The following is a 14,363-nucleotide window of genomic DNA, read 5'->3' as shown; positions in this document are numbered from 1 at the left end:
GTGGATGGTGTCTTCAACCGGAATACGCTTTTCGCGAAGGAAGGCACAGTCCAGTGAATGTGTGTCCACTTAAACCTATAGCAGGCCTGGGTAAACTAGTCTTCTGGATGACGGGTGGGCCAAGGAAGCTATGGGTCCCACTGATCAGGTCCTTCTTCCTCTTCCCCTTCTACCTCGTGCGGGAGTCATCCGACGAATAGAGGCAACATCAGCAACGGCAACTGATTCCATCGGACACCTTTCCTAGCATTTAGCACACCGAGTGCCGCGTCGGGTGATACAAGCTGCACATGCAGGAGTGGGCCGAGGCGAGTTGTATGTGTTTGACATTCACTCTTTAGTCTAGGGATACCTAGCAGCACATCAATTTCATGCGCCTACTACTAGATATACTTGACATAATGACATGTGAAGGTGTAACATCCGGGATGACAAATTAGCTAGATGTTAAATGAGGGATCTTTGTACCATTTAACATCCATAGAAATAGAAGCAATATCAATTACAATTTCAAATAGTATGGCTCCTTCACGAAGTTCCTTTCAAGCTGGTTTTGACTCCAATGTCCAGGTTAGAATTCCTGGTCGTATTTTCATTCGTTTTGTAACGTCTGGACGCCGAGCTCCATCTCTATCCAAGCAGCAAACTTCACCTCTACCCCCGAAATATTACAACTAGTAATTAATTTACAGGACATCATAGGTTGACAATAAGGTCATTATACATTACAATGACATCACTTTGGCTCTAGCTGGCTCACGAAACCATGATTCAGAGGTCATGTAAATTATACACATGTGTCACATGCACGTGAGACATAATATTCACGTCAAACCTGCAAAACTGGATTAAGCATATCACATTCTATCGGTTTGAGTTAACTTACGAAATCTACGACGCTACGACATGTAGCCACAATTTCGAAAATCACAAATCAAGTTTGTATTCCAATCATGTCAATTTTTCCGATCCAATCAATCACATTGATCATCACAAATCGAGTCGTATTTACATTCCAAGATCTACCCCGATGGAGGGAACTGACTGGTAAGGGTTTGTTGTGTTACGATCTCGTCGGTTTTGACTCTAAAAAACCCACCATGATCCCTGAGTGCGGCCGATCTCATCGAGTCAACACAGAACTGATCTATCACATAGATCAACGACAAAGAATGACATTAGTTCACATATACCGCCTCCTGCATATCTCATATGCATGTAAACCCGAAAAAACCAACAGCAGATGCTCTGATACCACTATCGGCATACGTACGTGATGTGCAACCATTGCATGTTAAATTTTTAATCCAACGCCCAAATCATGGAGAACCGCAGTCCTTGTAGTTCTCGCAGCAGATGAGAGTCGAATTAGCATGTGATCCCTTATGAACCTATTTAATTGGTTTTAGTATCGGATTTACGTGCAATGATGCATGAGCGATCACCAAATTGTACCCCCCACTTGTTAGATGTCCATGTTCAGCCCAAAGTCTACCCGACCCATCCATGTTCAAGTCGGATCAAATCCAACCTGTAAGTCGTATGCAACCTCGTAGTACCTTCCATCCAGTGCGACCCCTTAGTTTCACGTCCACTTGGTTGCAGGCTAAATCTCATCCAGCTTGCATACTAGGTAGCGGCCACTAGCAAAACTTGTCAGCCACCAAGTGTACGATGAAGCCGATTTGGCTAACATGTACAACATGCCCCACTTTTGTTCCTTATGCCAACGCCATTGTCCCGCCATCCATCTCTTTCTCCGAAGAAGGCACCCTACCCTCTCATCCTGGATCATAGGACGTCGAGCCGTTGACAGGCAGAACAACTCAACCCTGAGCCCATATGGACTGGAGCAACATGTTACCAGGGGGAGGATGACAGGCATGACGACATCACCTCGCAAAGAAAATCCCTACATCGCCACCGCCTCTGGCCAAGATAAAAAAGCCCACCGTAAGATGCCGAGCAGGAACATCATTGAAGAGCCACCAGCAGACTACCATCCTACAATCCAAATGTGGTGTCTTTAGGAAGAAAATGATGTTGTGGCGCCCTTTCACCGTCGCGGCCCAATCCACGAGATTTCTGGCCTTCACCCTAAACCAGGAGGTGGAGGGTGTGGGATGGAATTTGATGTCGCCTTCAATAAGTAGAGCGATGACTGGAGCACCGCCGACATTGTGACCGCCTCTGCCGATCGACGGTTTCAACCGATCTAGACCCCCTAACCCCAACACCCCGAACAACAACCAGATCCGTCCACACGGAGGTTGCCGACATCTTGGGACGGACTGGAAGGCGGAAGGACGCGGAAGGGCATCATCTTCAGATCGGCACCACAGGCTTATGTGTAGGTTACTAGCTTATGTTCCTGCCCATTGTGACCAGCCTAACAGGGTGGCCTAGGTCCGAGATCCACACTCGCCGCTGTATCGCCACCTGCGCGACCAAGAATGGCACCTTACAACATCAGCTCCATCTCCCGCATCACCGAAAATGAGGAGCCATCACCGAAAGTGGCCTCCACCACTACTGCACCGCTGCACGCGCGAACCACCACAAGGCATCGCTGCGCGCGTTACGAGTGGCTAGATAGGATTTAGATCGGACACCTCGTCTTAGCCCCCGCCGGTGCAGCCGCCTCCCAGCCCATAATCAACCGGATCCGCGCGCTCCCGCCGCCTCCTAGCCCATCAGCAATCGGATCCGCGCATCCCTGCCTCTGAGGAGCCTACCGGACCCGCACCCCCACGAGAAGCTGACCCATGCCATCTAGATCTCGATCAGGGGAGGGAGGATGAGGCCCCACCGTGCCAACGTCCCAGGGCCTTCGCTTGGCCAACGCCCTTCGGCGGCGGCGAGGAGTGGCCGAGAGGAAGCCTGGCGCCGACGGCGGAGTAAGGGCTCCCTATGCGCGCACCGGCCCGTCACCGGTGTGGCTGGCAGTTTATTGGGAGTGGTCGAACGCCAAGTTCTAGGGCAACATGTTCCTCATTAAGGAGTAATAGCCGAATTGTCATTGATTTTTTGGCAAAATTTCAAATACGAGGCTATAGCTTTACTGTAGTGTCGCTATTATTTTTGGATAGCCTACTCGCTGAAGCTAAGCACTTCGGACACTAAGCTGAAAAATACACTAATTGCTCACTAATTACAGTGACAGCGTTTAATTTCGACTCATTTAGCACCGCTAAGCCACTGCAGCCAGAGAGGGGCACAAGTGTACTGTATTCCACAAAGCCACCCATCTGCCTTATTCTTCCTTATTGTTTTTAATCTATATGATGCAGTGCCGCGAAGCTTGCTTATTGAATTAATATGTCTGATCGGTGTTTTTTTAATGTCTGGACATGTGCATGTCAAGTATACGTGATATATCATACTATGATGTCTAATTGTATGTTTATTTTTTTTCAAACATGACTTAGAAAAACGCTAAATGGTGTTTAGCATCGTCATAGCTTTTCACAACTTCTGGCATAGCCCGCTATTTAAAATATTATTTTCTTCCCATATAGTTTACATGCACGCTTACTAGTTCAGACGTGATGAGTTTGCCCTTAAAGACAATGTAATTGCAGAACTACAGCAGAAGGCATGTGAGATCAGCAGCACCGTATCATCTGTGCCTTTCTTCAGTCATGATTTCACTCACTGATCAACCACTCTGAAGTTTGAGCAAGAAGCATCTCTCCACCAACAGGCCATCAAATCAGCAAATATAGAAGGTAGTTACATCCTCATCCCGGAGTCTGTCCATTCTAAATGGTTGCCTTTTTCCGATATCGTACTCTTCGAACTAAGATTTATGTAGAGCATATGATTTCAACAGCGCACAACTATGGCCATGGCTTTGGCAATATTCAATGAATATGCGGGGGTGCTTTCCAACGTCAATGCATGTCGCGAATTCTTCAGCTGGACTGCATCAGTTATAACGGCCACTCGTTCTTCACGGAACACCTCAGAGTTGCCAGGTGAAGACAAGACAGCTGCCCAACAACAGACTGAAGAGGAAATTGAGCGGCTGAAGGATGATCTTTGGAAGCTGGAGACAACAATGCCCAAGATGCTTGACCTCATTGATCGGGTCGAATACCAAAGCCATAAGAAACAAGCGGCTGATCTCCTCCCGCATATCAAGGATGCAGTCTTCGAAGCGGAGGACCTGCTTGACGAGCTTGATTATGATGCACTCAAGTGGAAAGTTGAGTGCAGCAAGAATTTGGGGCTAGACCAATTGCGTGATACTTGTCTGGAATTCTACGGCAGTGTCAGATCTAATGATTACATCAGAAAAGTCAACAGAATTCAAAAAAATCTAGATCATGTCCATAAGCAGTCCATGGAAATGGGCTTGCACCAAGCACCTCTAAAGTTTGATAAATCAGTTAGGCCAGAAACAACTTCCTACTTTAACTGTGAAGAAAAAATGATTGGCCGTGAAAAAGAAATGAAGGAGTTTGTGGGAAAACTAGGAGTTCATTCACGGAAGAGAGGAAGGACTGAAAGCAAAGCAAGAATGACCCAGTTGCATGTGTTTTCCATTGTTGGGATGGGAGGGGTTGGAAAGACAACTATGGCCCAACACATTTGCAAGGATACAAATGTGAAGAATCACTTTGGCGCCAAAAATATAATTTGGACATGTGTTTCAGATGACTTTGACATAAAACGGTTAACGAAAGACATTGTAGAGCGCCTGGGAGGAGATGCTTCATCTAATAGTCTGGAAGTTCTTATGGGTAAATTAGAAGGCTGTGTCAAGTCCAAAAAGTTCTTACTTGTCCTTGATGACATGTGGGATGATATCTTGAAGGATGATGGGGTGGAATGGAAGAGGTTTTGTGCGCCTTTGAAAAATGGCGTTAAAGGAAGTAGGATTTTGGTCACCACTAGATCGCCCGAGGTTGCTAAGCTAGTTGGCCCTATGAATAATTATGAGTTAAAGGGCTTAAAAGACGGGGTATTCTTGGAGTTCTTCAAATTCTGTGCATTTGGATCCAGGACTTTGTGCAACAACATGGAGTCGTTGGAGCGCATTGGTGAAATAATTGTTCCAAAGTTGAAGGGTTCCCCATTGGCTGCCAAGACTATTGGACGCTTGCTGAGAATGGATCTAAGTACAACACATTGGGGAAATATAATGGAAAGTGAACTGTGGCGATTAGAACAAACAGAGACTGACATTCTGCCAGCGCTTCGACTGAGTTATATGTACCTCCCGCAGAAATTGAAGAGATGCTTCTCAATCTGTGCAATGTTTCCCAAGGATTACAAATTTGCGAAGGATTTTCTAGCTGACATTTGGATTGCACTAGGATATGTCGAGTCAGCCCAAGAAGCATCAATGTGCTTTGATGCCCTTGCAAATCGTTCGTTCTTTCAGAAAGCGTCACCACATAGTGTTAAGTATGTAATTCATGATCTGATGCATGATACAGCACAACTAGTCTCAAAGAATGAGTGCTTCATTATAAAGCATGCTAGTGACCTAGATAAAGTTCCTTCAAACGTCCGTCATCTGTCAATATTCACGAATGGAGATGTTCAGTGTTCTGAATTGAAGAGCATATGTAACAAGAAAAATCTGAGGTCCCTGGTGTGCGATGAATCATACAGCAAAGCAAAAGATTTTGAGTCTACGATGGACTGTTGGTTCAAGGAACTATTGAAAATCCGCGTATTTAGTTGTAAACTCTCCAAAGTAAGACAGCTACCTGAGAGCATGGGCAATTCAAAGCATATGCGTCACCTTTGTTTACTTGGAAGTTCTAATTTCAGCACATTTCCTTCATCAGTTTATCGTCTGCATCATCTCGAAGTTATAGACCGTGGCAGTTCTGTTATTGAAATGTTTCCCCCAGACTTCAGCGATGCCATCAGCTTGCGGAAAATCAAGTCAAAGAATTTTGCTTATAACAAGGGCCACTCTGGCAAACTCTCGCTAGAATGGTGTCCGCAAAGTCCAGAGACGGCGAAGATGATGGAAGTATTGCCTCATTGGAATCTCCATCATTTGCATGTAGAGAATTATAGAGGTGAATCTTGTCCTAGCTGGCTCCAGCCCAACCTCCTGCCAATGCTACGTTCCCTTGAATTTCATTGGTGTGAAGTGAAGAGCATACCATTCTTTGTCCCGTTAGATGTGTCACTTGACAGTACATCACCTTCAGATAACATTAATCGTCTTGAAGAGTTAGTCATACAGTATTGTAAGCAAATCAGTTGGGAAGGCCCGATGCTCTTGCCTACTTCTCTTAGAAAGCTAACCCTTGTGAGTTCGGGCTATTCCATGGATCGCTTCGTGAGCTGCTTCCTTGACCTCACTTCCCTCACTTATTTGGAAATAGAATACTGTGAATCATTGACATCTATTCCCCTGCATGTGTGGAGAAGCAATCTTCCAGCCCTGGAGGAACTATATATTAAAAGTTGCGACAACCTTACATCAATAGTCTCTGAAGCTAGTGGTAGTAGCAGCAGCAGTGCTGTTACAGGATTCTTATCCCTTGCTAAGTTAATGATAGAGCGGTGCAGCAAATTATTGAGCTTGGATGAATTCCTGAAGCCAGATTGTCTACCTGCTGTTAATACCATTCGGGTTTCCCATTGTAGTGAGTTGATGTCCCTCTCTGTTGATGGGCTAGACGGGTTGCAGACTCTGGAAATTTCCGACTGTCTAGGCCTCAAGTCCATAGGTGGTGCAGCAGCGGTTGATAAAATAAAGGAAGTGTACATAACGGGGTGCCTCCAGCTCAGCGAAATACAACAGCCAATCTTTCGTCGCTGGTATGTACAATGACGGGCAATTTAATTACTCTATGCACAACATTTCTTCGTTAGATTTTATCTGCGTATAGCTGCATGTTAATCTCCCTATGTCGCTCCTAAAAAAAAGGAAACAGGTTTAACATGCATTCGGTTTGTACTGTTTGGTGAAATGCTCATGCCATTTTTTTGTCCCTTCTTTGAATCAATGTGTAGGTAATAGATGAAGTACACGTACGAGTACTACAATGAGTCATCGGACGAGGAGAATTATGCAGATGAAACGGCGATGATGCAGGTGTGTCCTTGAAGTTCTCTGATTTCAGGGATCGATCAAGGGTCATCGAGTGTTGAACCGGACGAGAGCGCGGCGGCATTTGATGTTGAGGGATGACTACTTTGTCCCCGACGCATTCAAGGACAATTTTTGATGGCATGTTTGGATGTGATAAAATGTCTTCGACCGCCTCTACAACGGCGTCCGGTCCTACTATAACTATCTCATCTTGTAGAAGTATACCGTAGGAAGGATTGGATTCTCTACCTATCAGAACTGCACGACTGCATATGACACAGACCCTGAAGTATTTTATTTTAAAACTAAGTTGGATTGTTATATTTAAATTAGAACCACTGTCGCATTGGAATATTTTCAATCATCGATGATTCAATATTCTATTATTTTAAGCTCGCGGGCTTAAGAAAAAGAGTGGCAAAAAACTTAGAAGACAAAGTTGGATGGTCGGCTAAACGAAAGTTGAAGCAGTACGAGCAACCGTCGCTCCTCCTCCAAGAAAGAAAGTTAGGGTTCCTGCCTCTCGCCGGCGCGGCTGCAGGTCCACCTCGTCTCCGGTGGCCCTTGGGCCATGGAGGCGCGGTGGATCCTGGCAAGGGTGGCGGGAGGGCTCCGTTTTTAGTCATTTTTTTTTCTGTCATGTTAGGGTTTGTGTTCTGCTCAGGAAGGCGAGACGGCGGCGGCTCCCTGAAGATGGAATAAAGGTCTCCCCGCCTAGCCCTCGTTCCAGTGGTGCGTCTAGCATCGTTGGTGGGCATGTGGAGGTGTGTCTCCGGCGGATCTATCTTTGGTAGATTTGCTCGGATCTCGTCGTTATTCGTGTACGTTCGTGTGTCTTCGGGTCGAATCCTTCCAACCTACGTTATTCTTCATCGGTGGCGGTTGCTGTTCTGGTGCACTGGTCCTATGGGGCCTTAGCACGACGACTTCTCGACTGTCTACTACAAGAAGTTGTGGCCGACTCCGGCGATGGAGGGGCGATGACGACGGCGTGCCTTCGGCTCGCTTCAGTGCTTGTAGTCGTCGTTAGGTGGTCTATGGATCTGGATGTAATTTTTTTTCTGGTGTTCGTTGTACTGCCATGATTGAAGATGAATAGATTGAAAGTTTTCCAAAAAAAAAGAGAGTTGGATGGTCGGCTCCTACATCACTGTCTACGGACTAAGTCCGAAACAATTGGTAGACAAATACATTGTCCGTTTTGGGGTGGGCGTTGGAGATGGCTAATCCTATTTTGAAGTTGGGGGTATTTGTTGGAAAACTATATTTTTCTCTTTCTTTTTGAGGAAAGTACTTTTTTTCCTGGAAGAGCAGGGAAGTCCAATCCTATGCCCTTCGTGCCAAAAAAAAGATAAGCTCTGTTGTTATTCAAAAATAAAGAAAAAGAAAACGCAAGCTCTGTTACTCTGTAAAGTTCCAAATCGAAGCATCATAGCCTGCCTCCCGACGACTCCTTGAAGCGTCTCGGCATCTCTTTGGACAGATCTCGGACGACGCGGTTGATCCCAGCGGCTCGTCTATGCGGCAGCGCGCGGAGCTCGCATGCGCTGCGAGGCGGACGAGCGTGGGGCTCGTCTCCGTGGTAGCTGGCGCCTGGCGTCCTAAATCGAACGCCTGGACCAGGCTAATCACAATGCCGGAGTGTCCAATCCAGGCAGACAAAGCTTCGCTTTCTTCTTCAGGACACCAACCAAACACCTTCCAGGCAGAACCTGGGAAGCTCCGGACGAGGCGCAAGACGTCCATGACGCGAACCAATCAGGCTTCTGGGAACTTTCCTCGAAAACGTTGGCGTTGGCGGGCAAGGTCGTGGCCGTTGTCGTCTTCTTCCCCTGTCCCATCGTCCACGTATCGGGTTGGTCCTCATCCCAAAGGACTGATGAAGCTAGCGGCGAAGATTCGTGTGGCCACCCATCCATTCATTCCTCATCCTCAAGTGTTAATGGAACTACCGGTGAAAATTCATGTGGCCGCCAATCCGTTCATTGACCCCCAGTCGTCTGCACTACACCTAGAGGGGTAGAGACCAGACCACACAGCGCCTGACCCTCCTGGCGGAGCTCCTTCTTCGGGCAACCAAACGCGAGAGGGCTAGAGAAGGGAGAAGCCCGGGTTTCCCCATTGCCTCCGCTGTGGAGAGGTATGTTGTCTTGTGCTACTGAAGCATGTGCTGTGTTAAATTGTATACTTCAGGTAGGTGGTTACGAAGTAATTTAATGTCAAAAAATTGTCTTATATTATGGGAGAGTGGGAGACGGAGGAACTAATTATTAAACTGGGACCGTGTCTGGACCTAACATCCTGAAATTGTGATCGAGGGTTTCCGTCCTAGGTTTGATACTTTGATATGACCTGCTAGATCTGGTATGTCGAAGGACGCAGATTTTTAGAGCACCTGCAGCCAGGCCCTACTATCCTGGCTCTCCAATATCGCTTTAAGATCTGTGTGAGACAATCATACATGAAATTTTCTCTTTTTTGTTTCTCTCATATGACATGTCTTGCACTTCAAACTTTGCAACGCAACAAAACTTACTAATTAGAATGTGGGATAAAATATTCAGAATTTTTTGTCCAATGTAAATACTAAAAATAAGATTATTTTTTTAATTAAACAAAACTTATTTTGTATATTTATGTTGGACGAAAAAAATCAAAAAGTTTTATCCTAGATTCTAGTTAGAAAACTTTGTTGTTCTGCAAAGGTTTGAACTTGAAGACATGTTCTATATGAGAGAAACAAAAAAGAGAAATGTACTTGCACGGATCTTGATGGAGAATGGAAGGGTTGATAAGAGGGGCCTGGGTTCAGGTGCTCCAAAACTTGTTTTCGGTTTATCGGACCTAACCACTGAAAAAAATAGCGCGCTATAGCATATTGAGAATTGTCTCGCTAAATATATCGGTGTATAATGTCTCGCTAATAGCACGCTATAGCGCGATATAGCACGCTAATAGCATATTTTGAGGTCGCCGCTATTTTGCTGTAGCGCGCTATTTTTTTCATTGGACCTAACACGTCTGACTTGTTGGAGATTTGCAGCAGCTGCTGCTGCTGTGACATATGTCGACACATATGGTTGTTTGCCTTGCCCCCTTGATTGCAAACAAACATATCTCGGACAGGGCAGCAGCTAGCTACTTCCTTCAGTACATCTCACGGACGATGCATAGAGCCGCTGCCCCCCTACAAAAATTACATCCCACAGATCTACTGGACGGCAGAAACCTGGTTCCCAAACATACTATTGTGAATACTCTGTGGATGTGGTAGCTTAAAAAATTGACATTCTATTGCGGGCCATGCATTTCAAGCAAGAACGAAATCAAACATTTGATGTTCGATGCCTTTGCCAAGGGGCTTCCTAGAAGAATCACACTCACACCTCTAATCCTGGAGGGTGGATTTTCTGATATTTTATATTTCAGTATCTCCTATTTTTCTGTAGTTTTGTGATATATTTGTCATGTCATCATCTATTAGGACATGTATACAGAGTGATACCTTGTTGACCATACATATTCTAAATTTATTCTTAATTCTCCAAAAATAAAGGAGACGGGAAACTTTAAACTGACTTGGCTTATATTCTCATGAACTCTAATAATTTGTATATGCTATGTAAGCTCAATATTCCATTTAAATAAGATAGAATGTAATCATGAAGAAAATTTGCGCTACTCTGCGTTTTCATTAAGGAGTAATAGTGTTATTGCCATTGGGTTTTGCATGCATAACCTTTTGTTCATACGTGACTGCCAATCCTTGACATTTATTCCCCTGCGTGTGTGGAGAAGGAATCTTCCATCCCTGGAGGAACTATATATTCACAGATGTGGCAACCTTACATCAATAGTCTCGGAAGCAAGTAGTAGTAGCAGCGGGAGCAGCGGTGGCGTTCAAGGATTCTCATCCCTTGCTAAGATAGATATTACAGGTTGCACTCAATTATTGAGCTTTGATGAATTTCTGAAGCCAGATTGTCTACCTGCCGTGAAGATCATTGACGTTTCCAATTACCTTTGTGAAGAGTTGATGTCCCTCTCTGTTGATAGGCTCGACGGGTTGCAAGAGCTGAAAATTCAATCATGTCTTTTCAAGTTAAATATGATATTACCATCCTCTCTTAAGAAGCTCGATTTGGCTTGCTGTGACGGCATAGAATCCATCAACCTCGCCAATAGCCTGTTGGGAAGTTCTCCAGTACTTGAGGAACTTAGCATTATGTGGTGTCCAGGCCTCAAGTCCATTGGTGGTGCAGCAGCTGTTGATAAAATAAAGAAAGTGAACATAGTGGGGTGCCCCGAGCTCATGGAAATACAACAGCCTCTCTGTCGCTGGTATGTACGATGACAGGCAATTTAATTACCGTATGCACAACATTTGTTCTTCAGAATTTATCCTTAGATTGCTGTATGTTAATCTCGCTAGCTATGTCCCTCGTTAAAAAAGAAACTGATTAGGAACTTTCAGCTCATTAACCTTTTTGGTTCGTCTAGCCTGGTTGGCACTGCTGATGATGAGATCAGAACTTGGCACGGCATACACGGGGAACAGGTTCCACCGGGCATATAGCGCACAGAGGTGGACGGCGGCGTCTTCGCAGAGGAGAATGACGGCGGCTTGCGCGAGAACATGCTGTTGGAGGAGCCCGAGGATAACAAATTAAGGTCAATTTGATGTTCCAATGGCTTGCTATCCTGTATCAGTAATACTACATAGCAGCAGCACAGTTGCTTGCTATCTGTCAAGGCAGAGTAGAAGTTGAGCCTTGAGTGATGTCATTTTGTGTGTACCTGTACTTATATTTCTCCACCGAAGCATGTTTTTCGTGGAGAAATTATAATTCCTGTTCCTAGTCTTGTCCTGGTAGATCCATGAAAGACGCAGCACCTGTTCGTCCTTTGCTAATTCTTTGGTTATTTAAATGAAATGGCAAACTAAATATAGTACCCAAGTCTTGTCCTGGTAGATCTTGAAGGAGACGACCATGGAGAGGTTGAAGGGTCATCTCCTGGTCATGTCAGCGCTGTTGCAATGACCGCGGAGGAGATGCTTGCGTCAGTAAAACTGAATAGTCGGAGCTCGCCGTGACCGAACCGACCTAGAGATCTTGCGCTGCCGCATAAGAATGAAGCAGTAGAGACAGGACGGGGAGCGCTCAGTGTGGCATGTTCTCCAGCGTGCTCATTGAACCTGTTCCATTGCCGAAGCTGCTGCCCAGCGCACTAGCGTGGATATTCGGCCACGGCAGTTTCTCCTGCCACACATTCAGGCAGTCATCTGCATCAGTAAACTGAGTTTTGACTTTTCAGTCGCAACGATCTTCAACATGTGTTGAATTTCCAAAAAGGGAAAAAACACTTGTTGAAAAGTGATCTATTCTCCTGAAATTTAATTGCATGGAAGTACTAGAATTGAGTCATCACATGCGGATTAGTACCAACTTTGCTAATTTTTACATGTCAGTATTAAGACTGAGGCGCGCAGATGTTAAACGGTCTAAACGGCGTATAAACAGGTATGGACACTGAAACACACCAGTAAGATTTGAGGCCTACACATTTTTATACTCTACTTACGGATACCTGTGACGGATATAAATAAACAAAAATAAAAGAAACTAGTGCACAAGGATTTAGAAGGCTGTACACGGCGCGCGCGCTGACCACCAGGCCAGTGAATTGTTTTTTTAGGTGCGGTCAGTGAATTGCTTGACACCACAATACAGACACGTCCTGGCCTTTTACACATTTCCTTTTTACATAGGTTTTGTAATATTACGAAAGTATGCTCATCATATATTAAAAATGGTTCATTAAAATTATACTCTCACAATACAGACACGTCCTGGCGTTTTACAAATTTCTTTTTAACATAGGTTTTGTAATTATATGAAATTATCCTCATCGTATATTAAAATTGGTTCACTAAAAAATGTTCATCTTATATTATACTAAAAAAATGTGCAGTGTATCGTATATTAAAAATTGTTCATCACATTGTATATTAAAAAGTTCATCATATATTCAAAAAATATTCATCGTGTATTTAAATAAGATCATTGTATATTAAAAACTGTTCAATGTATACAAAAAAAATTCATCGTATATTATATAATAATTATCAGTGCATATTTATACAATAGTGTTCAGTGTGTATTTACAAAAAAATATCGCATACTATAAATTTCGTTGTAAATTAAAAAAAATTGAAATTATTGTGAAAATGTACAGCATTTTTACAAAACCTATATAAAAATATACGATGTAATGAACATTTTTTAATATAAGATACACTTTCGTAATATATGATTCGATGAACATTTTTTAATATACAATACGCTGAACATTTTTTGTAATATATGATGCTATGAACATTTTAAAACAGCTCGTATGCGATGAACTTTTTTAATGCACAATGAACATAATGTCATGTTATTACAAAAAATATATAAAAAGGAAATTTGCAAAAAAAATAAAAAAGCAAAACCCGAAGAATACCCAAGATATGAGAAAGGATAAAAGAAAACCGAAATAAACACATAGAAAAAGGACAGTCGACGAAGAAGGCCAAAACGTGTCTGTATTGAGGGTATAAAAATAATTAGGCCGCTATTGTTGTCGTAAGATATTCGCTTGCGTGTTGGTCGCCGCGCACGCGCAGTGTACGGCCATCTCCGGTTCGAATCCTAGCTTGACATGTTTATTTTGTTCATCTTATTTTTCTCATAGGACGTGTCTGTTTTGAGGATATAAAACAATTCAGGTCCACTAGTAGAAAACGGAACTTTATTACCGGTTGCAGAACCGGCACTAAAGGCCGACCACGTGGCGTGAGCTCGCGCCGTGGTATGTGGGATCTTTAGTACCGCAACCGGTACTAAAGGTTTTTTTAAATATCTTTTAAAAAATTTGGAAAAAAATAATTTTTTTGATTTTTAATTTTCTGAATTATTTGATGATTTAGTCTCTAATCACACCCCTTTTAACTGCTCAAGTATGGATCACTCATTCCAAATCGTCTAATTTCCCGACCGGTCATCCATCCTGAGCACGCTTAACTTCGGAGTTCTATTCCCCCTACTTTTCAAGTCTGCACTTGTTGTTTTCCTGACAAATATAAGCTGTAAATCCTATTAACCCTCAACAGTTTAGGTTGAGCATTAGGTCACACGTTTCATCGTTTGAGTTTGAAACTATTATTCTAAAAAACAGTAATTATTTAGTAACACTAATATTTCTTAAATAAGTTTGACCATAGTTTGACCATAGTTTGACCACAGTTTGACCAGAT

The 14,363-nt window shown here is 43.7% G+C and overlaps 1 pseudogene across 1 annotated transcript; it reads left to right on the top strand.

The window, feature by feature from the left end:
* The first annotated feature begins 3,841 nt into the window (after positions 1 to 3,841).
* On the top strand, positions 3,842 to 12,019 carry LOC123122540 (disease resistance protein RGA2-like; annotated as a pseudogene). The gene is made up of 5 exons (XR_006460255.1): positions 3,842 to 6,277; positions 6,995 to 7,069; positions 7,460 to 7,830; positions 8,550 to 11,407; positions 11,567 to 12,019. The product of XR_006460255.1 is annotated as a disease resistance protein RGA2-like (transcript).
* Positions 12,020 to 14,363: the final 2,344 nt, after the last annotated feature.

This window comes from Triticum aestivum, chromosome 5D (assembly GCF_018294505.1).
Source record: "Triticum aestivum cultivar Chinese Spring chromosome 5D, IWGSC CS RefSeq v2.1, whole genome shotgun sequence".
NCBI classification, from domain to species: domain Eukaryota; kingdom Viridiplantae; phylum Streptophyta; class Magnoliopsida; order Poales; family Poaceae; genus Triticum; species Triticum aestivum.
Note: the sequence above shows the minus strand (reverse complement) of the source record. Positions and strands in the feature narration are given on the sequence as shown.